This window comes from Mustela nigripes, chromosome 7, assembly GCF_022355385.1.
Source record: "Mustela nigripes isolate SB6536 chromosome 7, MUSNIG.SB6536, whole genome shotgun sequence".
Taxonomy (NCBI): Eukaryota; Metazoa; Chordata; class Mammalia; order Carnivora; family Mustelidae; genus Mustela; species Mustela nigripes.
In genome coordinates, this window is record NC_081563.1 from 6,368,688 (window position 1) to 6,395,165 (window position 26,478).

A 26,478-nucleotide genomic window follows, 5' to 3' on the forward strand; every position below is an offset into this window, starting at 1 on the left:
GGGGCTGAGCTGATTGATTGATAGTTTGAACAGGCATACTTGGCGTCAGTGAATTGGGTCAGGGGACCCTGCGCGAAAGCAGACAAAGCAATCTTACAGAAGCAGAACTGGCCGGTTAGTGCGGTTAGTGCGGAAAAAAGCACTATCAGGATATTGAAGGCCTAGTTACTATCAAGTAAAGACAATTGGGAGTCTCCTGGTGGAATGTTACATTCCTGCTATCAAGCATCCTTGTTAATGAGATTTAGGTTTAGAAGAAATTGAACTTTATTTACTTTTCCTTCTACCTCCGCCTCCTTCCGTTTTCATGGAGGGGAGGGTGACATTAGGGCTTGAGGAACTGAGTTCTGTGTCCCTGGAAATTGGGCTATTGATAAGGTAACTTCTTTGTTGTAAATCTCAAGGACATTTGCAAACCAAGGGAGACTCCTACCTTGCAGGACTGTGATCTCTGCAAGTTAACTATTTATCGTTTTATGGCAGTCAGGGGTGCCTGAGGAATGCTACACCTATGGAGGGGAGCGGGCGAATTGGGGGGTGCAAGGCGCCAGCCTTTGCTTTGTCCTCAGCCAGCCTCCTGCTCCTTCACCAGCTGAACCTACCTGACCGGAAGTGTGGGTTGACAGTCACCTGCCCTTCCTCCTTGGCTTTTCCTCTCCTCTTCGTTTTCTTCCTTCCCTCTCCCTCCTCTACCCCACTTTCCTCTTTCATCTCACAATGCTTCCTGCCACCGGGCCCTACAGACACAACTGGCAGCTCCCTCGGTGGGCTGGGATCTGCTGCATGATTCTAAACATTGTTTAGAAACTTGTAAAACAAAGCAAGATCAATGATCAAGTTTTGACCCCCCCCCTTCCTGCAAAAAAATTTTTTATTTTATGTTTTTTTGGTTAACTACTGCTGGGAAAGGAAACCAGGGAGAAAACCATTTGCAGATTATCTCAGACTTTGAAGTGAGAACCGCAGGCCTGACCCCAGTTCACCTACAGCTGACTGTAAACAGAAACCACAGCTATGTGAAGCAAGGCTCACACCCGCACACCCCAGCACCCCCCCCACCAACCCCATGCTCGGCTGCCCCCCCACCCCTGCTCAGAGCCCCACACCCTCCAGAACCCAGAGACGCAACAGCCAAGGGGTGCTCAAACCTTTCCCTTTTCAAGACTTTTTTTATTGGAGTGGAACACATCCGCCAGGAAGCACACTGCTGATCGCCTTCCCCTGGTGCGGGCCCTGGGCTCCTTCCTGCCACTGCCACACGTTACCCAGCGCCATTTTCCTCTGCGCATCCAACTCCGCACTGGGTCAAGCTCCGTGAAGGCAGGCCCTGTGTGTTAGGATGTGAGCCAGACCTTGCTGTTTGCCGGTTCTGCCTCCGTTCCCTCCTCTGAGACGGCCTCCGGGTTTTGTTGGGTGGAACTGTGATCAAAGGGCCTTGTCCTTCCTTGGTCCTTGGTGACAAAAAGATGGAAATGTCTGGAACCTGGTTTTGAAGAGCCCGTCCTCTGGCTCCTTGGGTTTTCTCCTCTGAGAAGCTGGCTCTTCAGCTCTTCTGTCAACACTGTGAGGTACCCAGTCGGAGGGCCCTTCCACCTCTTACAGTCAAAGAACCCAACCAAAGATGGTGCTTTCTTCGTCTTCGTGCCCCCAGATACGGTAAGCGGCCAAACACACAGCAGGTCTCAAAGCCATTGGGTGGAATTTAGTGGTGTTGACTTCCCTTTCAGTCTGTGGGCTACAGAGATACAACCTAACAGGACTCTTACCCCACCCTGCAAGCCTGGTCCCTCCTTTCTCAGTAGGTGTGGGCCCCGTCCCGAATGAACCCTGTGGAACTCTGACCAAGCTACCCACTTCCAGCTTCCCCATCATCTCCTGTCTCTCTTCTCAACCTCTGACCACCACCCAGTTCTGCTTTTCCCAGGAGATCTAAAGACATTAAACAACACCACTTGAGTATATCAGCTAACAGAATGCACAGAAAATCAAATCAAATCAAATTAAAAATCAGAAATAGGTTGGGATCTTTTTAAAACGTGGATTTAGAAGGGAGGTTTCCATATGGGCAACTAAGTCACAGGTCCTGACTGGGGGAAGGCACGAGGTCCCACACCTTTTCTCTCTTTCTCAGCCTGGCTTTCCTCTAGCACTTACTGTCAGCACTACTACAAGAAAAACCCCTGTTTCTTCTACTCACACTCACACCTACACTTCTGGTGCAAAATGTGTGGGTTTTCACCCCACACTAACTAATTCTCCCAACACTCGGCACCATCTGGGTTCCTACAGTTAATTCAGTTTGGACACCGACTCCCTGTGGTTAGTGCAGATCGCAGAGACGAAGGGCGGGTACCACAAGACCGCCTTCATTTCCGATGCCAACAGCAAGGAGTGGAGCCCCAGCTTCGCCTGTACTTCTAATATTGCTACAAGCTGAGGGTTCCCATACCCACCTGCAGTTTCAATAATCCGTTCTCATGGCTCGCAGAACTCGAGGAAATATTACACACACCACTCGCCAGTCTACTAGATAAGGAAGGACACAGGTGAACATCCAGGCGAAGGGGTGCACAGGGCAAGGTCCGGAAGGGCCCCAAGTGCAGAGGCTTCTGTCCCTGTGGCCTTGGGACATTCTGCCCTCCCACATGAGGGTGTGTTCCCCAAACGGGAAGCTCTCTGACCTGCATAATGTAGGGATTTTTATGGCCGCTTCGTCATGTAGGAATGACCCATTATTAACTCAATCCTAGCCCCTCTTTCCTCCACGAAGGATGGGGGCTGGGGCCGAAAGTTCCACACTTCTAATCATGGTTTGGTTCTTCCTGGTGACCAGACCGTTTCCGAAGCCACCGTGGAGCCCAGGGAGAGTCGTCTCATCAGAACAAGAGATGCGCCCCTTGCGCAGGAAATCCCAAGGGATTTAGTAGCTCTGTGTCAGGAACCGGGGACAATATACATATATGTTTCTTATTGCACAGTTGCTCCTAGAGAAGTTAATGAATCACAAATGTGAAGGGACTGTCTATCGTTGTCTGGTATTGTCACTTAACCACTGAATGCCCATGTGACGTTTGAGTACTTTACTTTCTTTTATAAAAATTTATTGATTTTTATTTTAGAGAGAGAGAGAGAGATAGCCTGTGAGTAGGGGGAGGCGCAGAGGAAGAGAGAGGGTCTCAAGCAGACTCCCCACTGAGTGCAGAGCCAGACACGGGGCTCGATCCCACAACCCTGTGATCATAACCTGAGACGAAACTGAGAGTTGGGCGCTTAACCGACTGAGCCACCCGGGTGCCTCTGAATGCTTCCCTTTCTTAAACTCGCACAGGGTAGAGATTTGTTCCGTCATTTTTGGACAGAACAGCTGCCCAGTAGAAAAGCAGTGGAGGGATCATTGCTTGCCTGAGTCTATTACCGCTTTCTGCCTTTCTTTCCAAGTTCACTTTTGTTGATAGACATTTTCTGTACATAGAAGTAGAGAGAATTGCATATGGACCACCAAAATCTATCACCCCCTTTCTGCAATGATCATTTTGCTCTTCTTGTTTCATCGACATATGCAGCAACAGTTTTGCTTTTTTGCTGGAGTAGTTTAAAGCAAATCTTAGTCATCATGAAATTTTAAGACTTCAGTATAGACTTCTAATAGGACAGGATTAAAAAATACTTTATTTATTTATGAGAGAGAGAAAGAGAGAGCACACACATGTGCTTATGTGGGAGGAGGGGCAGAGGGAGAAGCAGACTCCCCTCTGAGTAAGAAGGCCAATGCAGGACTCTATCCTAGGACCCCATGATCATGACCTGAGTCGAGGGCAGACACCCAACAAAATGAGCCACTCAGGTGTCCTTCTTAATATCATCTTAATACTTGGGCCAGATGCAGTTTTCCTCAACTATCTGAAAAGATTCTTTTTACAGCTGTTTTGTTCAAATTAGGACCCTAAAAGAGTGCATGTGACACTGGATTGGTATGTCTCTATGTCTGTTTTCATCTCTAAGTTTCTCTCTCTCCCTTTTTTTTTAGATGCCATTTTTTTGGTAGGAGAAGCCGGGTCATGGTTCCCGTGGATATTTCCCATGGTTCGGATTTGGCCGGTTGCACCTGCATGGTAACATTTGGCAGGTCCCCCGTCCCAGGATGCCAGATGTCTGTGCCACCCTGGGCCTCCTGGTGCGGGCCTGCCTTGTTTCAGAGTAGCTTAAATGACAAAAGTTGTGGCCCCATGTTGAAACAGGGAGGACTAACTCCTGGGAACCCTTCACCAGGGACAGATACATTCCCCAGCTTCCCCACCTTCTGTGGGCCCTGTTCTAGATGGTTCTTCAGAAGGTCCCCAGCTGGACTGAGCCCAGTCACCCAGGGGTAACCATCCCTGATTGGTCTTGTTATTAATGTATTAATAAAGGGTGAGCAACTGCTTTGTTTTCTGTTCCCCCAGGTTTCACTTTCCTCCTTCCCTCACTTCTTCCGGGGACCGTCTCCCAAGTGAAACCCTCTGCCCCAAACCCTCATCTCAAGCCCTTCCTCTGGTGACTCCAGAGGGCTGGCCAGATTTAGGTTCCTTTTCTTTTTCTCTTTTTGGTAGTTTGGCGTCTCAGGTGCTGCAGTGTGCTTTCTGTTGTCCCTTACTGCCCCGGCAGCGTGTCCGATGGGGTCCTGCTAGTATTTGTGCCTTAGAATATCAGGGATCCAGCGGGAAGCTTCCAGAGCCTTCCTCTGATCTTACCTTGCAACCATTCTGGACGGACTCCCCCTGCATTTATAGCTAAGCTCTTCCACTGCTGATAGATGTTTTCTGCCTTTAGGTAGCACGCTTTCCGTTCAACAGGAGGTGACGTGTCCGGCCCCCCTCATGTGTCTCTCAAAGCAGCAGCATTTGGTTCCCCTCCCCTCCACAGAGCCTTCGTGCATGAGTCATTTCTGCTGGGGGTCTGTGTGTTTTCAAGTCCTCGTGGACAGAACACTTGGTATCACAAAAATAGAAGCTCATCCAAGGTGTGTTTTGCTCAGCTGGCTGGCTGTTAACCAATTCATGGGAGGCTTAGCACCTTGTAATGGAAAAGCAGAGGGGGGACTACGGTGGCTGGGCGAGGGCATGAGTGTGGGCGTGTGAGTGCGTGTATGTGCGCGTGCGTGTGCATGTGCACACAAGACCTCTTTCCCCTTGGGTGGTACAGATCACTCCCTACTTAGAATAGTTTTTCCTTCTGAAAAGCCTTCCCCCTTCTTATTCCACTCATTAGCCCCAAGTATCCACCCCCTCCCTGTGCAAAATGCCTGAAATGGAACACGGTAAGGTAGAAGGTAGCTCCATAGTGAGGATAGCATGGGATTTTGAGTTAGACGATCTGATGGTTCACTGTGTGACCCTGGGCAGTCGCTGAACCACTACGGGCTTGATTTTCCTTCCCTTTAAGTTGGGTATAATAAAACTATGTGTTAGAACACTTTAACTTAATAAATGAAATGAGAGTGCATTATGAAAAAAAGAATATTGTCAATAGTAAAAGCTTGTATGAACAAACGGGGATATTTTCCTGTCTCAGTGGGGATAGATTTTCAATATTTCCTTGGACAGGTTTTGATAGGAATAAAGGAAGGAGATCAAACCAGACAGGGTGCTTAGTTGCGAACAACAGGAGCAAACTCAGCCTAAGCGAAGGAGACAAGACACTTTTCAACAGTCTATCGAGAGGTTTTCAGACCTGACAGGTGAGTTTGAGGATCAGGAAGGAGCAGCTCTGGGCAATGACCACAGTCATGGCCAAGACCGTGCTATGGACTTGGGACACTGGCATGGCCACTTGTGAGCTCGGGACGGTGCAGCTTGCTCTGGAAGGAAAGGTTTGTGTCCTGGGGCAGTTGGTACCTCTTGCTACCAGATGGTTCTCTGTGGGCCCTGTTCCTTTGGCAGCATCTGAGTGGGCCGCTGAGGGGCCCAGTCACTGTCTGTGCCCCCTTGTGGGAAGCTGGGTCTGTGGGCCACTGGTGTCTCCATGTCCATGGTGGGAAACACTGAGGGAGGAGATTCCCAGATCAATAAGCAGGAGCACCAGTGGGATGAGGTGGGAGGCTGATGGAGGCCAAAATAAATACTGATGCTGTCATACTATTGATTATTGATTATTGACCAAGACTTCCTGACAGATACTTGTCAAGGAACGACAGTGGCTGAGTATCATGGCGGCCAGATAATAGACAGGACATAGGTCATTTCTTTTTTCTTTTTTTTTGACAGAGAGAGAGAGATAGCAAGAGAGGGAACACAAGCAGGGGGAGGGCCAGATGGAGAGACAGAAGCAGGCTCCCCATTGAGCAGGGAGCCGACTCAGGACTCCATGCCAGGACCCCGGGATCATGACCTGAACCAAAGGCAGATGCTTAACAACTGAGCCACCCAGGTGCCCTGACATAGATCATTTCTGCTCTAAAACAGAAATCATGTAAACAATGGAATGCCACAGAGTGAAGTCATTTGTAGCCATTACTAACAGTTCTGATGAAAATGTGGGAAGATGCTTTTCATATATGCTAATGAAAAGCAAAGGAGCAGGCTAACTTGTATCCGTGCTTGATTAGAAGTGTTTAAGAGAATTGTGTGTATGGGAACTAATGTGCAAAATAGAAAAGAATTATTTGGGGTTGGGATTATAGGTGATTTTTATTTATAAACACTTTTTCCTGAAAGGAACTTAAGAAATGCAGCAAGGATTCTGAGATACATACTTACAGGCAAAACAAGAACTCCTTGGGGAATGATGTTACAGTACCCCAAACCTGACCAGCATCCCCATGTGCTACACCAAGAAGGATCCAGTTGCAAAGTGGAGGAAACAAATGCAGGTCAGAGGTGCTGGTAATGTGGACACCTGCCTCTCTCTCTCTCTCTGTCTCTGTCTCTCCCTTCAGAAAAGTTGATTCCCAAGACTCTAGCAAGTGGCCCATTGCTAAACCCTGTGCAATGTTTCTTTGCTGCTAGGACTCCTTCCCCCTTCTTCTGCCAGATTTTACAATGCGAGTCTCCTCATCCAGCGCCCCATCCCTGATCATATTTGTGTGAATTGTCCTCACGGGAGGAGAACGCTGCGCTCTTGGCTGGAAAAAGGCTTATTTCTAATTTGTCCACTTCTGTTTCTCTTGAGACCATGATCCAGCACTCATCCTGCCTCTGAACCCACCAGCCAACAGACCTGACTTCCGCAGGAGAAAAAGAGATGCTGTCTTCTTGACATAAGAACTTCAAAATAACATGGGCTGTGAAGTGCTGAGCTGCCCCCAGCTTATGGCCTTGTTTCTTTGACAGACGAGGCATTGCAATACGTACAGTTGGCCCTCCAGGCGGTAATCTGATTATTGCCAAGTGCTAGTCGCTGTTGGGAATTTGTCACATGGAAGCCCACTTCATATAGGCTGGACAGGCAGAGGCTTCAATTAACAGTGGCTTTTGTAGAAACAACTACACGCACAGGATCACTAAAGTCAAGGTCACGGGGTTTGCTAGATACAGTCAGAGGGCATTTCCAAGAGGTGGCCCTCCATCTTCTACTGGCTGTATGTAAGCTCTCTGTCTCTGTCTTGAAGTTCTAGTCAGCCCCATAGCGGCCACGTCTCCTGTTTCATCCATGACTTGAAAGGTGGAAAATGTAACTCGGTATCACTCACTTAGACGTGCAGAGAAAAGTAAGTGCAATTTTTAGATTTTCCATAATTAATATGGTCTTCCTCCTGGTACCCTCTCTCCTCCACCCTCCACTTGCTGATTAATGACAATAATTAATTTACTACTGAATCCTGTTTAAACATGGTCTGATCTGTCCATTTAACTGGACCTGTTAGGGAACTTCCGTTTGGATAAAGATGGTCAATTGATAAGACTCTTCTCCTTTTGTCTCTCGGGCTCTGAGATGGTGTATGGGTGTATGGAGAAGACTATACCTTTGTTTATAGCCACAGTGGGGACTTGGGGGTGCCCAGTGATGGTGTCCTCTCCTCTCTGTCCCTGGCTTATAGGTTTGGTCTACCTGGACTCCTCCTGCTTGCCGAAGTCTGAAGCTAATGGAACTTGCTACCTGGCTTCCGCCTACTTGGCACGGGTTTGGCCGGGCACCATGACTGCAGATCCCTGAGTGTTTGCCCTGTTTGGCACCCTGCCATGCCTGGCTTCCCTCCCCAAGTTCTGCCACGGTTCTTGTCCTCCTGTCCCGACAACCTCCTTAGGTAAGGCCTTCTGCCTTTGATATCACCTTGAACTGGTTGGGTGCTCTCTTTCCCTGTCCATGTCTGAGCTTGGATAGTGGATTTTGGGACTCACATGTCATGTGCTTTTTCTCCTCACTATCTTCCCTCTCTTTCTTCCATCCACGAAACCAGGGAAAGGGTGGACTTTTCCTGTCCTTCCCTTACCTCATATCTGTCTCACTGACCCTCCAGCTAAACTTCAGTGATGAACTAGATCTCTCCTACAAGCCTCATGGGAACTCTGTAGACCACGGGGGAGAACGCCAAGCTCCCATATTTGATACACCAAAGGAATAAAGGAATTTGGAAAATCTTTTCCTTAGATAACAGCCTGACTTGCAAAACAATTTCCTGCTGCCAGAGATTATTTTTGGATATAGAAGCTCAGTATTACTTTATTACCCATTTTTTGGTTCCATTTGTAACAAATTCTAAACTCCCTCCGGGCAAAGGTCTTTGTACTTGTGAAAACACCATAATTCTATTTTGGGAATCCTTTATTTGGCACTCAGTCTATCTAAAACTGGGCTTTTCCTCTCCCATTGCTGACTTCATTTTCTTAAAGTTCTACTTTGATCGTGTCACTGTCCTGTACAAAACCCTTCAACGGCTTCTCCTTGCCTTGGAACCAACTCCTGGGGCTCCGCCCCTCCATACCTCCATCTCCCCAGACTCTCCTTTATAACTGTCTCTTTAGCAATACCACCAAAACTTTTTGCTTGCTTTCTTCCAAGTCTCTGCTCATCTAAACATCCTCCCCCCTTCTGCCTTTTGAAATCGCAACATTTCCCAAAGCCCTCTGCCAATACCATCTCCTCCGTGATGGTCTTCAGAGCATCTCGGTGACCCTCTCCCTTCTGTCCTTCCATAGCTCTCCTGCTGGACACTTAACCCAGCCTGCTTCATTGAGTTGGCACAATGGAGTCTGTACCGTGAAGGTGGTTACTTGTGACAGGGAAGCATGTCAGAGTCCCAGAGTCAAGCTGGTTAAAGCAGCGACTGAAAGACAGAATCATCTCCTAGGCAGAACCTCTCTCAGGAAAGGAGCAGGACGAGCATGATTTCATGACTTGACTGTAATCCATTCAGTGGAATTAATGGATGAAATAAAAAAAAAAAAATGTTTCAGTGGAAGTGAACACGGACTATAGAAAAGCAGGGGTGAGAGAGGCCATCACAGGCAGTGTGTCTTTGGCCCTGACCAGGTGACATGAGCTCAGCGTCCCCACGACAGCCTGCCTTGCAGCGGAAATGAAGGTGTGTGACAAACATTGCTGATGACATTGGCCTAGTCTCTCACTCCTCCACCTTCCTCTGGCATCTGCCTCCTATGTAGACACCCTCAGGTGTGCTGGCGAGTTGATCCAAACATTCTGGGATGCTAGACAGCCGTCTTTGGGTCTTTAGCTCACACACAGGTGACCAGCTAATCTGCTAGTCTCAGGAGCTTGGTCGTGTGAACCAGTCTCAGGTGTTTGCCTGAGATCAGACACCGAATGTGGTGACCATGTCGATATCATGTCTGCTGGGGGCTTTGTGTGGGCTGTGGTCAGCTTGCCCGGGGAAGATCTCTGCAACAAAATACAGCACCTGTCTTGTTTTTGTAATTGTTCTAGGATGTTTAGGGCAGGAAGTGTACCTGCTACTGGTGTGTGCCTTTGTAGCAGGTGTCCCACGCCCTTGCATTCGATTATAGGCATCCAGGAAATAGTTGCTGAACAGACCTTAGAAGCTGCCTCCCCGGGAAAAGGAACTTGCTGAAGTCCCGAAACAGCAGTAGCAATGGACAATTTGGTCTGGAGGTAAGACCTATAAAGACAAAGTGTGGGCCTTAGGATGGCCGTGTGTGTCCTCAGGGATGTGACCCAGGGGGAGAGAAAATTATTGGACAAGCTGGAGGAACTCCATTTAACAATGCTCATGGGGCACTTTGCATCCCAACAGAAGTGCACTGATGAGTAAACAGTCTCTAGCCAGGGACCCAAAGTGGCTCAGAGAATTCAAAACCAAAGAACCATGGAGGAAATTTGACCAGGATACATTCCCATCGTAAAGGACAGGCCCAGGATGAGGACAGGCCCCTCAGGCCATGGACAGGCCACCTCATGTTGTCTATGTGACTCGGGTTGTTGGCAGGTCCCGCAGGCCCCCACTCTCGGTCTGGGAGTGTACCTCTTCTCTCATGCATACATTTGCTCCAGCTCTCATTCCCTTGCCCTCAGACTGAGGCTGCCTCCTCCAGCTGGGACCTGGTCTTGCTTCCAGGGGACAAGACGCAATGCTCTTCTGTTACTTAATTTTTCTGCCGTTAACCCTTTCTATCTTGATTACTGTTTAGTGAAACCTTGTCTCCAGAGAAAGTTTCTTCTTTAAAACCACACACTCTTAGAAAAACACAATTCACAAAAGCTAAAATATAGAGGTATTAAGCAATTGTACAACAAAGTACACTAAATTGAAAATAATAGATTATTTGCAGGGTTGCTGTTAAAATTTCAATTTACACAAATTTTACTTGGGTACAACTTTAGCAACCATTGTGTTTGGCAGAAATGGCTCATCTGAGTGAAAAAGAAGGGACTCCATGGGGTGTCTGAGTGACTCGGTCGGTTAAGCATCCAAGTCTTGATTTTGGCCCAGATCATGATCTCAGGGTCATGGGATTCGAGCCCTGCATCAGGCTCTGCACTGGGCATGGAGCCAGATTCTCTCTCTCCCTCTGCCTCTCCCTCCTGTCCCCCTGACTCTCTGTCTTTCTCTCGAAGGAGGAGGAGGAGGAAGAGGAAGAGGAAGAAGAAGAACAAGGAAGAGGAGGAGGAGGAGGAGAAGGGATTCCCCATATGCCCTGGTGGGTTTGGGGTTCTGGACGAGACTTCCACAGGGAGCTTTAAATCAGGGTCTTCTGTTTTGCAGGGACTAATGGGTCACTGTGGAGAGGATATCGTAGGTGATCCGGGCCTGAGATGGCCATATTGCAAAGCCCTAGAGAGGAGGGACTAGAACGGGGACGGTGCTGAACCCTGACCGTTCCCACTAACGGACCGCGCAACAAGGGAACACAAGAAGAAGCCATGGATGAGGGAGGTCTTCCATTCAGCTCTAGAACTTGTCTTCCTGCGTAAAGAAAGGCAGTCTACAAAACGTCCCCCAGGCCCTGCTGCTGTGACCGACATATAGAGAGGAAGGTTTTCAGAATTGTTCCCCCTGGAAGAAAGTGCCCGGAGAGAACAGTCATCCCCACGGCAGCTTCGGATCCACACACAGATCCCGCAGGACAAAGGGAAACATCCAGGCAGGAGGACGGCGGGTAAAGCCCCGGCCGCTGAGAGGGGACTTGGCAGACAGAAAGAAGGAGACCTCTCTGTAGAGTTCATGGACACCCACAGATCCTGTTTCGTCATGGTTTTTTGGGGCTGGAATGGATCAAACTCCAAGACAGTGATGAGAAAAACTGACCTGGGCTGGAACTGGGAGACGGCACCCAATGCCCCCCACTGGGGGTTTAAGCAACACCCACCGGGGTGATCCTGGCTGGTCATGCCAGACTCCCTCTGCGGTCATACTTTTATTCTGCTTGTGTGTTTATATGTACCTTTATATCTGGAGCCACCTCTAAATTAAATTGAATTTTTTCACATTAAAACACTCATAATTTTAAAAATCTTTTTAAAAGTATTTGTATTTGATGTACAATGAATCAGCATGAAGGCAGGGACCCTGGATGACTCCATTCAAGAAAATTCGTTTAATCCAACCTAACGCAGCCTGTGTCCGCTGCGTCCTGATGGAAATACCAGTGGCACCTTTTGTGGCCTCGTTACTGGATCAGACTGAGCTGGTTAGAGCAGACTCGGCAAGAGCAAGAACCCTGGCCAGATTTCCCTGGATGGCGCCCCAGTAGAGCCTCCGGGGACCCATCTTGCCGTCTCAGGCACAACGAGGCAAAAGGCGTGACCTTGCCGTTCTCTGTGGATGTTCCTGCGTCTGAGTAATCAGAAACACACATGCGTAAAGAGACGCACCTGACCCGTCCACTCTAGAGCGTGGGGACGATTTTCTGCAGCTACCCTCTTCGCTCTCAAGGTACAAAGTACGAGACCCTCTGTAGGAATTGATTGGGAAAATACATGTCGTGGCCGCTGCGTCCTCTCTGGAGGTGAGCCTGGGAAGGGCAAAGTCTGTTGGGATGGCCTCTGTCTTGTCCTTGCTCATGCCTGGCCTGCGTTTGCTTTCCTTGGGCTGGGGCCAGACCCTATTGGAGGATTTGGTTTGCTGACTGGCAGGTCCTTCTCGGGGGCTGTCTGGAGACCCCGAGGCTTGGGTAGAGGAGCTGAGGCAGTGCCTGGCGGGACTGCGTCCAGGTCCTGGTGACTTGAGCCTGAGGACGAGACAGCCACCTGGAGACAGCTCTCGGCTTACAATGTGTAGATTTGAAACCACAGTCATCAAGTTTACACTCTGCTGCCTTCGACTTTCTCAGCTTTGTTTCCTTGAATGAAGAGTAGATATTTACTCTACTTACAAAGTAAACCGTTTTAGGCAGCGGACAACTGACAGAACATTCCCGACTCTTGGGATGGCCCGGAAGACTCTTCAGCTGCATGATCTTATTTTCCAGAAGGAACCATGAGCCCCTCCTCATGCCTCGGAGCCTCCTCTGCCCAAGTTTTCTGGACTTCTGGCGTTTGCTGCACCTGCTGTGGGCAACGCCCCTTCCCACAGGCAGCTCCCCCGCCCCAGCCTCAGCCTGGCTCCTACTTCAGCTTCCCGGCCCTGACCTGGGATTTCTGGCTCTTCCTGACAATGTGTCTCAAAGCCCTCTGGTCAGCACAGAGATGTACAAGCTCTTTCATTTTCTCACCGTGACATATTAAAGGCATTTGAAGTCTCAACTTAGAATTACTCCCTCGATACCTTTTAATCCTTCTCGATACCCTCTGGGCAGCCATAGCCAGGGGGGCAAAGCCATTAGTGACTCTCTGACTATGACACAAAGTGGCTGATGGGTTTCTCACAGGCCCTGTCATTTTTAATTTTTTTTTAAAGGACTAAATGCCACATAAACACCACTACACGTCTGGCCTTAGCAGAAGTTCAATTGAAGTGCAACTTTGCTGAGATATGCGGGTTTTATTTTATTTATTTTAAAAGATTTTATTTATTTATTTATTTATTTGACAGAGGGAGAGAGAGAGAGAGAGAGAGAGAATGCACGCAAATAGGCAGAGTAGCAGGCAGGGGGAGAGGGAGAGGGAGAAGCCAACTCCCCGCCGAGCAGGGAGCCCGACGCCGGGCTCGATACCAGGACCCTGCGATCGTAACCTGAGCCGAAAGCAGATGCTTAACAGACTGAGCCACCCAGGGGCCCCAAGATGGCTCTGTCTTTGACAGCCACATCAGTCGTGGGTCAGTGGCCTGTAGGTGTTGTGAGGCAGTCATCAGGGTCTTCCAGGGCTGGTGTTGGTGGTGACAAGACTCTTTGAAATGGAGGTGCTCTTAAGACTCATCAAATCCAATTCCCCAGTTTGATAGTCAGGAGAGCGGAGTCCCAGAGGGAGGCAGTGGCTTGCTCTGTCGTTGTGACCGTCACTATCATCACCACCGTCCTCTGCCATCTATCTAACACCTGCCGAGTGTACGTAGCTGACGGTACGAAGAGTAAGGTGCGGTCTTGCTCTTGAAGGGTTTGCCAACTGTTGCGATGATGGCTCTTGCAGGGAGTTAGTAGCCGAGCTCTGACTAGAGCCCAGGTCTCCCTCTGGACTCCTGGGGCAGTGCCTTTCCCATTACATCCTCTTCCATCACCAGGGTCACATGGGGATGAGTGTCCTTAGGTGACAGGGCAGCTAGGACTATAGATCATTACAGGTGAAATGATGACGTCCTTGACCTCAGAGGGGCTCCTGGCTCAGTGCTCAGTTCAGATGTTGGAGTGGGGTCTGGGCTGAGTGCCTGACAAGATGAGCTATAAACATCACCTAGGGAAGGATCTCATTGGCCCAGCTTGGATCATGTTTCCACTTTTGGGCCAATCATCTGTGGCCAGAGGACGGAGTCAAGGAGAATATGGAAACTCCTGTCAGAATCAAGTGGTTGGAGTCAGAGGAACAATTGTCAAAAGTAGGGATTTTTTTTCCAGGTGAAGGAAGAGGTACCAGGCCGATAAAGCCGTAAGTGTCCTCTACGATTGTAGATGCTCACTCAAAAGGATACCAAGAATGTTTAAAGAGGAGAGAGGTTCTGCCCCATTGGCGATTAGGGATGGCAGACTAGACATGACCTTTAAGATGGAAAGGTTAGAGAGGCAGGAAACAAAAGGCAAAGCAACACATAGGAGGTAGTAAGCTTTGTCTAGAAACTAAACTGGAGACCAGAAAGGGAACAGTGTGTGGGAAATGAGGTTGCAAAGTCAGATCGGGGCTAAATCCTGGAGAACTGGATGCCAGAATTTGGGCTTTAGTTTGTAGCCATTGGGAATAGGATTGCCAGATGACATATAGGATGCTTGGTTAAATCTAAGTTTCAGATAAACAGCAACTAACACGTGCATGGACATAATGACACTAGACAATTATTCATTTAGTATCTGACATTCAGACCGAACCAGGCATTCTGCATTTCTGTTTGCTAAGTCTGGCCATCCGAACCAGGGAGCCGTGAAGGGGTTTGAGCCAAGACATACATGAAACTGTTGATTCAGTCCAAACTCCAGCACCTCTTAGGTCTAGAATCTTGGGCAATGAAAACTGATGCCCGTCATCACAAGGCCCATGAGTCAGGCCTTGTGAACCGCTGGGGTTCCTTGAACTCCCACAGCAAGACTGAATTCCCATCGTGGGGCAGGAGCATTGAATTCACTCTTAATGTCTTAATGCTCTCGGCTCTGGCACATCCGTCATCCTTTGTCACTGTGGTAACTCAGTTGGAGCCATAGAATTCAATTAACCAGATACCCCGTTCCCTTGAGGATGACTCAGGAGTCACACTCCTCGGGCTTGCTGATGTCATCCACAATTGATTCCCTCAGAGAGTCTGGATATAAATGCAGGCAGAGATGAACGAAAAGGAACCACACGTTTACAAACGTGTCACCTGCTCTTCTTCCCCTGTCCTTCCTCCACAGCTGAGAGGTCACAGAGGTGGCTTCAGGAAGCCACACAGCCCTGGACATCCTGGACAGCTGTGAAGAAGGACCTCAGCCATGTTCACAGCCAGGCCCCTGGGGGAACTGTTACCCACACACCCACCTGCAAACTCTCTCCACAATTTTCACTTACAGCAGCCCAGAGTCAGTTGCGGAAACACATCCTCTACAAAGGAGTGATTGAGACGACCTGATCCCAGCTTCTGGCTTCTCTCTGCTCGGCCCTTCACACTCTCCCCATCACAGCAAGATTTTAAAAAACCAACAACAAAGGAGATGGCGTTTGGGATCTTGCTCAGACAGTCCTAGAAGTTTCTAGAAGCTACCAGAAGCTTCTTCCTCCAAGTGACCTCCATTTTTGCTGCAGTCCCAAATGATTTCATACTCAGAACTCCTGGGGTGTGAGCAGCTGACCACCGCCTGCAGGAAGTCCCAGGCCCATGTGCTCTGGCCTCCTTCCACAGCAATGCCTCTCCTCACGTGCTCATGGCCACCTGCCGTCACAAGCCACAGTACCCCCCAAGCACCCCGCTTGCGGGCAGATCTCTATGCCCTTGTGCACGTTCTCCTTCCCAGCCTAGGGTCCGCTACCTGCCCTCACTGAGTCCTCAGCCCTACGCACACATGGGCTCCTCCAAAGGTAGACTTCTCCCCCTTCAGCCCCCTACCCTTCCTCCCTCTCCCTGCAGACCCTGCCCACTCTGTCGCTCCCAAAAGGTGCCCCCCCCCGTCTGTTTATATTCCTGTCTTATCTGTGGGGCTGCTCAAGGTCAGCACGTGTGACCTTCCTCTCTGTTCTCCCAGGGCCCGACAGAGTGCTAGGTACAGAATGGCGCTCAGCACCTATTTCCAGCTGGTTTGAAAAGTATTTCCAGTATTGCAGAAGGGTCCGAAATAAATAATAAATAAAACAATAAATCCTGTTTCCTGTCCGGTCTCCACCCCACTCCTCAGAGGCATTTCTGGGTGTTCGCTGTATGGACAAGCAGACCTCACGAGCCAACGTGCACCCCGCAGGTCACATGACACACGCGCTTCGCTGCTTCCCATTTTGTTTTTTATCAGTGTATCTTAGATAACTCCCATGTCAGCATGGCTAGATCAGCCTCATTCTTTCTATAGATAGCATAACACACCGTAACGTAAGCGTAAGGAAACGTGTTTACGCGATCCCGTATTCATGAAGATGGGATTTTCATTTTCCCTTCACATATAAAACAAGGCCGTAGGGAGGGTATTTTTATGTACCTTTCTGCCCCCGGGGCAGGGATAGTCATCAGATGCCTTTCTAGAAATCAAACTCCCAAGACATAAAAAAGGTATTTGGAATTTCTCAATGCTCTGCAGAAACACGGCAGCCAATTAAATTCCTGGGTATGGAGTAGGAGTGGCTTTCTCTAGAAACCCGGACTAGCAGGATGTCTGATCAAACTGTAATTTTTATCAGTCTGAAAAATGTAACTCACTGTCCTGACCTGCACTCATTTATTGATGAGGGAGGTTGACTTTCCAGGCACTTTATCCATGTCCACTTCTCTTTTATGAACTGTGTCATTATGATGTCCTTTGTCCGTTGTCATATTTGGTTATTTCTCACTTTCCTATTGATCTGTAGAAGTCCGTCCTTCCTATTTTAAGGACATTAGTCCGTTTTCATATATGCAGTGAATTTTTTTAGTTTTTGTTTAATATTCTTTCTTCTTTCTTCTTGCTTATTTTTGACACACCAATGTCTTTTTTTTTTTTTTTAAGATTTTATTTATTTATTTGACAGACAGAGATCACAAGTAGGCAGAGAAGCAGGGACAGAGAGAGGGGGAAGCAGGCTCCCTCCTGAGCAGAGAGCCCGATGCGGGGCTCGATCCCAAGACCCTGAGATCATGCCTGAGCGAAGGCAGAGGCTTAACCCACTGAACCACCCAGGCGCCCCCCCACACCCAAGTCTTAAGTCAGTAGGTAACTCTATCAACGTTCTTGGGGCTTCTGGGAACGTGGGCTTATTACACAGAAGTAAATAAACGGAAGAATAAACAAGTTCCTGGGGTGCCTGTACCACATTTTAGAATTTACACGCTACATTATTATTTTCTCATGTGTGACGTTATGTCTCCAACTACATTGAAAGCTAGACTCGCTGTCGCTGCTTCTCCGTCCCCCACAGCGCCCGAGGCACTAACACTAAGTGCTTAGGTTTTGCCCAGATACCACGCAGGCCCCAAGGCCCGGCTCTCTGGCCTCACAGACCTTGAGGGCCCCGCCCCGCTGGGCACCAGCTCTGGCCTCCTTCCTCCGCGCACAGGGATCTGAGCAGCAGGGAGAAGCCCAGCCCGGGCTAGGACCCCTCTGGGCCCCAGACCGGGAGAGTCTGAGCAGCTGGGCCCCCATGCCCGGGTCTCCGCAGGTGGTGGGGCTGACATGTGAGGAGGGCGGTCAGCCTTCACCGACCACCATTCCTTCTCGAATTCCTTGCTGGCCTGGAGTTGAGGGGCAGCTGCTGCCTTCAGGCCACCAATGGTGACGCTGTGGTTGGGGTACACACAGCGGGCGCTCTGCGTGGGTCTGGCTGCTTCCAAGAACTCCCACTGAGTTCTCCTTGTCTCCCGGGCTTGGGCTCTTTCCCGACCACCTGCCTTCCTGCAGCCACTCCCCCTTCCATGCCCACAGGTGTGGTTGTTCTGGGTCTGGACCTCAGACTTATGCCTGAGCCCCAGCACCTGCCAGCGTCACCCTCCCCCTCCCGCCTGCCAGCCTTAGGCCCGGTTTTTCCCTAAAGGGACGTGGGACTAGTGGACGCCCCTCCCACAGCTTACCTGGTTAGTACATATCTTCGTACGATTAAACGGCCATCTATTGAGTGTCTGTGTGCCTGACTCTGCTTGAAGCTTTACACAGATTGTCTCCTTTATCCTCCACCAACAGAGTCCTGAGAGTGCTGTTATAGGCCCATCTGCAACTCCGAGAGTCAGGGAACGACGTCAGGTGTCTGAGATTTCGGGATCTTGAGGGGCGGGGTCAGGACACCAACCGTCTCTTTCCGCACCTGGAGTCCTTGAGGCCCCTTCGGGCATCACGCGCCACCTGCCGAGTGGAATTTCCTTCGAGGCCCTGCTGTGGGCTTGTCCCCTAGCACAGAGCGCCCCCCACCCCCGAGAAGCAGGGAGTCAGTCCAGCCTCTCCCGGGCCATCCCCAGCCACCGTTGGCCATCCTGATGTACAAGAGGGTGCCTGTTCTGCCCCTACAGGTTTCACAAATGTCTAAACAATAAGGGGAAAAAGCATCCAGTTCCCCGTCATCCCCCGCAAACTGCGAAAAGCCAGGCTATTTGTAAATCTTGACAGCAAGGAGGGTTGCTCCCCCCGGCCCCCCGGCAGATTGGAGGCCCTGCTCCCAGCATGGTGCTAGCCGGAGACCAGCCCTGTACCCCTCGTCCGGCCCCAGGCCACCTTGTTCCTCTCCAAGGAACACATGCCGTGATATTCCTGGGAAGGAATCTGGTTAGTGCTCTTTGTGCGGCCTGTCAGGGACGCAAGGACTGACGGAGAGAGGTGTTGAGCTAGGATAATGGGTTTTTTCTTCCCTTCTTAGAACATCTTTAAAAATTGTTTAGTCATCGAATGAGACAACATACGAGAGTATTATCAGAATCAATTCAACTACAGACATCCTAAGAAACTTGAAGGTCCTCAGAAGAAATTATTAACAGGACAGTGTGTATTGTGTAAATGTCACCCACATACATGTACTAATGTAATGTGATGATGTTATACTACATGAAACATAAAATGCAACTGTTCTATGATTTTAAAAATATTTTTGGCATATTTCATTTGATTTGGAAAAAAATTTCATATAAAAATACACATTCTATTTCGTGGTTTCTCAAAGTTATGGCATATTTGAGAGTACGGTATTTTTAATTTTGTTTTTTAAAGATTTGTTTGTTTGTTTGTTTACTTGAGAGAGATCTCATGAGCAGGCAGAGGGAGAAGCAGACTCCCGGCAGAGCAGGGAGCCTGACGTGGGGCTCGAACCCAGGACCCTGGGGATCACGACCTGAGCCAGAGGCAGACACTTAACCAACTGAGCCACCCAGGTGCCCCAGTAGGATATTTTTGAAAGATTTATTTGTTTATTTTGGGGGGGAGGGACAGAAGGAGAGGGAGAAAAGCAGACACCCCCTTAGCACGGAGCCTGACATGGAGCTCGATCCCACGACCCGGAGATCTCAACCTGACCGGAAACCGAGAACCAGACACTTAACTGACTGCAGTACCCAGTTGCCCCTTGGCATTAGGGTTAACCATCATTTATAAAATGTTACATGAAACCTTCTCAAATATTCATGGTCCTTAAACCCCTCAGGAAATCTGGAATCCTCAGGGAGTCCTTGAAATCAAAGCTATTTTCATACCGACGCTGAGCTGCTCTGCCTTTGCCACTGTGCTGACAGTTCTGTGGGCGGTTCGAGAACACGGTGGGCAAAGGGCTGGTGCCTCAGTGAGGCATCAGGCAGGGACCCCCATAGTGCTCCAGTGGCCACAGAGGTCTTCAGCACCCCACACCCCACAATGGAAAAACAGTCCAGTTTCACTTGAGAATGTCTTTGATGAAGCAGTAGAAATTACTAATGTTATTAAATCTCAAATTTTAAATAAACAGCCTTTCAATCTTCTGTGTCGGAAACTGGAAAACGACCGTAAAGCACATATACACATCCTGAAACATGGTGGGGGAAGAAAGGCACAGCGGGACCAGCTTGTGAGCAGAACTAGCTGCATTTTCCATAGAACATCGTTTTGGCTCGGAAAGCACAGCTGATAGGCAGAAGACGATGACTCCGACTTGATATTTGGCAAATATTTCCACGGAATGAAAGACGTGAACTGTCTCTTCAAGCAAAACAACTGACAGTGTTTGTTGCCAATGAGAAGATTCAAGTTTTCAAGCAAAAAAATTAGACTTTGGAAACCTTCTATCTGCCACCGTATGCTCGGTAGCCTCCCAGGACTTAAAGACTGATGAGACGTGGTTAAAAATTAATGAGTGTGTATATGTTTTTTAATATCGTGTGATGAAATGTGTCAACAGTTGGAAGCTGTATAACTCAGAGAACCAATATTTTCCAAACAACAAATGCATTATGTTACAAAATCATGCATGGACAAAAGATCCATTCAAAGTTCAAGACAAAACGACAGATTTTAATGTAACGGTATAAAAAGAGTATTGATATGGATATGGATATGCAGATTCCACGTTGCAACTATCTTCGAGAAACTACTGAGAAATACTGTCGAAGAGGAATATTTACAATAGTCTGAAAAAGGCTACTTCAATACTGTTCCCTTTTTAAACTACACTGTCTATAAGTGCAGCCGTTCTTCAAACAAACCAATATATCCCGATGGATTGAAAGTGTGTGGTGTAGGACTCCAGCTGTGAGTCTAGGACAGTGTTGCTCTCCTAAGTTTTTATTTTATTTTATTTATTTATTTGACAGACAGAGATGTCGAGTAGGCAGAGAGGCAGGCAGAGAGAGGGGGGAGCTGTCTCCCTGCTGAGCAGAGAACCCGATGCGGGGCTCAATCCCAGGACCCCAGGACCATGACCTGAGTCTAAGGCAGAGGCTTCAACCCACTGAGCCACCCAGGCGCCCCTCTCCTAAGTTTTATATGTGTTTAAAATGTATAATTATTTTTCACAAACATATATTATTTGTGTTTCCATGTGATGGGTAATTATTATTTTAAATTCATTAATAGGTATTTTTTTTAATTATTTATTTATTTATTTGACAGAGAGAGAGAGAGAGATCACAAGTAGGCAGAGAGGCAGACAGAGAGAGAGGAAGGGAAGCAGGCTCCCTGCTGAGCAGAGACCCTGACACAGGGCTCGATCCCAGGACCCTGAGATCACGACCTAAGCCGAAGGCAGAGGCTTTAACCCACTGAGCCATCCAGGTGCCCCAATAGGTATTTTAGAATTTAATCAGTTTTACTTTCCAATATGTCCCTATTGATAGATCTGCCCACAGAATTTTAAGCTTTTGGGGTTCTTTGATAAATTTTTTAAAAGATTTATTTATTTATTTGAGAGAGAGAGAGTGAGGCAGGGAGGGGCAGAGGGAGAGAGAAACTCTAGCAGACTCTGTACTCAGCACAGAGCTGGGTGTGGGGATCGATCTCACAACCCTGAGATCACGACCTGAACCAGGGGCTCCACCGACTGCACCACCCAGGCAGCCCAGGTTCTTCAATAATTTTTAAGAACGTAAAGATGTCCTGAGACGAAAGCATCCGAAGATCGCTGCTCTAGATAATGAGTTCTCAGACCTGGAGCCTCGTTGTTATACTTGACCTACTTTGGACAACACAGGAGGCTCAAGGTCATTCAAGAACCAAAGATCAGGAGCACCTGTTTGGCTCAGTCGGTGAAGCGTCTGCCTTCGGGCTCAGGTCGTGATCCCAGAGTCCTGGGATGGAGCCCCGCATCGGGCTCCCTGCTCAGCGGGGGGTCTGCTGCTTCCTCAGCTTGCTCTGCTTTCCTTGCTTGTGCTCCCTCTTTCTGAGAAATAAATAAATAAATACAATCTTTAAAAAAAAAAAAAGAACCAAAGATCCATTGTGCAAATGATCTATGTCCCCATGTCTGGCAGAGTCTCAACACCCAACACATGCACATACATACTTCTGGTTTTCAGGTTTGTTAAACTTAAGTATAAATTTGAATCAATAGGTTCTAAATGAAGCAAGAAGAGAGAGTAAAGACCCTCTTTTTTTTTTTCTCTCTCTTCTCACTTAGGTTCTCAATTTTATAACACTAATTTAGGAAACTCACAGGCCCTGGTTTAGGAATGTATAGATTCCCAGTGTTTTCTGGGAAAATGTTTTCTTTTTTCAAAAAATTTAAATTCAGTTAATTAACATATGCTGTATTATTCATCTCAGAGCTAGAGGTCAGTGATTCATCAGTCGCATGTAACACCCAGTGCTCATTCCATCACGTGCCCTGCTTCATGCCCATCACCCGTTACCCCGTCCCACGCCACCTGCCCTCCAGCAGCCCTCAGTTTGTTTCCTAGGATTAAGAGTCTCCTGCAGTCTCTCTCCATCTCTGATTTCATCTTGTTTTATTTTGGGGGAATTTTTTTCTATAGACTTGCTACTCCAAGTAGTGGTCCATGGACCAGCAGAGCAGCCTCAGCATTTTCTGTGGCTCATTAAAGATGCAAATTCATCATCCTCTTTCTAGACTACTAAGTCAAAATATACATGTTGAGAAGATTCCCGAGTAATTTGTAAGCACATTAAAGTTCGTGAGGCCCGGCTCTAGGAGAAGCACTTCAGAATCAGAGTCTAAAATTCAAAAAGGCTTCCAGTTTCCAGTATGGTTGCCAAGTTACTTAGATTAATTCTCCTACTGAGAGAAACTAAAATATGGGTAAGGTATTATCTTCATTAAAGCATTGAAAAGATTTCAAAACAGCAAGAAACTACCATACTCAAAATGAAGGGCACATTCATTCAGAGAGGTGAGCTTGAACTAAAGAAGTTTTTTCCCCTGAAGTGGTTTGGTAAATCCGGAAAATTAGAACTCGAGTTTTGACAGATTCTCAGGGTGAGAAATAGAGAATAAAAACCTGAAAGTGGAAAAGCCCCTGAGAAGGAAACTCTCAAGCCTTGAACTTGGTAATGTTCCCAGGTGCCTGGAAAAACAAATGGAAATCCTCTCCGAGGAAGGTATCTTTAGCATGGGTGACAAATTATTCCCACAAGTGGTTTTCTAAATACAACGATTGGAACAGTCACAGATAGGCTCCCAAGGAAAATAGGCTCCATGAACAAGACCAGACTGTAAGAGAACTATGTTATGTTTAACAAAACAAAGGTAGGCTTGGAAATGTCCTCAGAGAATAGAAAGCTAACAAGAGTCATAGGGCCAATGAGAAAAAGAACCTAATAGAACTTGTAGAAACAAAAATGTTCAGTAATTGAAATAAAAACTAAAGGGATATCCAAAGAATAAAAAAATTCAGAAAGATATAAGCACCCTATGTTTATTGCAGAATTATTTACAATAGTTGAACTAAGAAGCAGCCCAAGTGTCCATCAACAGATAACTGGATGAAGAAGAGGTGGTATGTCCATACAGTGGATTATTACTCAGCCATGAAAAAGAATGAAATCTTGCTATTTGAAGCAACACAGATGGATCTGGAGAGTATAATGTCAAGTGAAATAAGTCAGCCAGAGGAAGACAAATACTGTATGATTTTGCTCCTATGTGAACTTTAAGAAACACAACAAACAAACAGAGTCTTTAAATTATAGAGAGCAAACTGGTGGTTACTTAAAGGGAGGTGGGAGGGAGGTGGTGGACATAGTTGAAGGGTATTAAGAGTACTGAATCATGATGAGCACTGAATAATGTATAGAGAGGTGAGCTTGAATATATATAGTTGAATATATACTTGAATATATAGTTGAATATATATTGTACACCTGAAACAAATTTAACATTTATGTTAACTATATTGGAATTTAAAAAAGAAGAAAAGTACTAAGGATGGGCTCCACAGACTGCACATAGCTAAAGAGAATATTTGTGAATTGTAAGATAAGTAGGAAGAAATTCTTCTCGAGTACAACACGGAAAGACAGAAAGATGGAAATTTCAGGTTGTAAAGACAAGAGGCAAAGAGTGAAAAAGTCCAGTGCGTGTTGAGATGTATAAAATATATATAAAATGTATATAATTTGAGACCTAGAGAAAGAAGAGTAAGATAATGTGGCAGCAGTGATATTTGAAGAGATAATGGTCGAGAATTTTCTGGAACAAATAAAAGATACTGATTCACAAATTTTAGAATTGCAATAAATCTCATGCTGGATCTACTCTGAGATATATTGTCATGAAGTTTCAGAAAAACACCAAAAGTGATCATCCTAAAAGCAGCCAGAAGGAAACGTCACGTGAGCAACAGCTGGACTGAGAGTTGACATCTCAACGCAGCAATAGAGGCCAGAAGACAATAGAATCCCATATGCTGAAAATAATTGTAACTTCGCCTCCTACACTCAAATAGAAACATCTTTCAAGATCAAAGTAAAAATAAAGACAGTTTCACATCAAGGACAGTCAAGAGAATCTGTCACACAAAGCCCTCTACTGAAGGAAATTCTAAAAGATGTACTTCAGGTAGAAGAAAGAGAACCCCAGCTGGAAAGACTGAAGTGCAAGAAGAAATGAGGAACAAAGAAACTAGAAAATGTATGAATAAATTTAAATGTAACATGGACTATATTAGGCAATTTAATAATGTCCTGTACGATTTGAAAAATAAGAATTAAAATAGGTGACAACCGGGGCTCCTGGCTAACTCAGTCGGAAGAGCAGGCGACTCGATCTTGGGGTCCTGATTTCAAGCACCAGGTTGGGTGTAGAGATTACAAAAAAAAAAAAAAAAAAAAAGAAAGAAAGAAAGAATCCCATGAAATAAACTTAAAAAATAAAATAGGTGACAACTGCATAGAAATTGAGGGTGGAGGCAATGGGGTTAAAGGGAAGAATATTCACTGAACTTAGACTTGGTTAGGCTAAGCATGCATGTTGTCACTTCAAAGTAAAGTCTGAATATATTCAAACAGAATATGTAACTCCTAAATGAATGGGGAGGGGGGGGTTGAATGCTAAAAGATAATCAGTCTAAAGGAAGGCAAGATACGAGAGAAGAAGAAACAAAATGGGCAGAACAAAAATATATTATTTATTTATTTATTTGAGACAGAGAGCAGAGTGAGCAAGTGGGAATACGAGTTGGGGGGTGGGGAAGGCAGGCAGAGGGAGAGGGAGAAACAGACTCCCCGCTGAGCAGGGAGCCCACTGTGGGGCTCAATCCCAGGACCTTGGGATCATGACCTGAGACAAAGGCAGATGCTTAACTGATTGAGCCACCCAGGTGCCTCTTAAAACTTTCTATTATAGAAAATTTAGACAATGTACACAAATGAACAGAATAGTATCATAGAACTCATGCCCCCATCACCCTAACACTTTGTGCTCTAGCTATATTTCCCTCTTGCATTTTTTTTTCCCTAACATAATTTAAAACAAATCTTAGGGTAGTTGGGTGGATAAGCATCTGACTTCAGCTCAGGTCATGATCCCGGAGTCCTGGGATGGAGCCCTGCATTGGGCTCCCTGCTCAATGTGAACCTGTCTCTCCCTCTCTCTCTGCCTGCCACTCTACCTACTTGAGCTCTCTCTCTGTCAAATAAATAAATAAAATATTTAAAAAATAAATAAATAAAAATAAGACAAATCTTAGACATCACATCATTTCATTCATAAATATCCTAATATGTATCTTTATCAGATAAGGACTTAAAAATATGGCACCACAATACTGTTCTCACGGAAGTGGTATAGCTAAATAGAAATATATCAGAAGTTATGTTACACATAAATGGATTTTTTTTTAAAGATTTTATTTATTTATTTGAAAGAGAGAGGGCATGAGTGGGGTAGACGGCACAGAGGGAGAGGGAGAAGAAGATTCTCCACTGAGCAGAGAGTCTGATTTGGGACTTGATCCCAGAGCCCCAGGATCATGACCTAAGCCGAAGGCAGACACTTAACTGAGCCACTCAGGTATCCCTAAATAGTCTTGTTAAAGACAAAAATTGTAAGATTGGATAAGAAACAAAATCTCACTTTATGCTGTTTATATCAAAAACATAAAGATTTAGGAATGTGGAAAATAAATAATAGAAGTGCTGATCTCACCTGAGACAGGAGGAGCCCTTACCCCACTTACAAATGAGGAAAAGAAGGCTCTGGAAGCTGATTGACTCAGGGTTCCCCCGCGGCCCACCTCCACCCCCCCACTGGTGAGGGGCAGAGTCTGGACTCCAGGTCAGGGTCCCAACACCCAGATGACTACCCCCTCCACACGCCATGGTGCTTCACGAGGCCTGAGAAGAAGGTGTAGGGGTTCCTGGGGTGGGGGAGGGGCTGGAAATCCACTGAGAAAGTGGAGGTCTGGGGTCCGGTGACAGGTAGAGCTTGGGGGGGGGGGGTGGAAGGGGAGGG

The 26,478-nt window shown here is 47.1% G+C and overlaps 1 long non-coding RNA gene across 1 annotated transcript; it reads left to right on the forward strand.

The window, feature by feature from the left end:
* The first annotated feature begins 7,461 nt into the window (after nucleotides 1-7,461).
* Nucleotides 7,462-10,037, forward strand: LOC132022203 (uncharacterized). Its single transcript, XR_009405539.1, has 3 exons — nucleotides 7,462-7,684; nucleotides 8,015-8,221; nucleotides 9,939-10,037. It is a non-coding gene; the product is annotated as an uncharacterized LOC132022203 (long non-coding RNA).
* The last annotated feature ends 16,441 nt before the right edge of the window (nucleotides 10,038-26,478 follow it).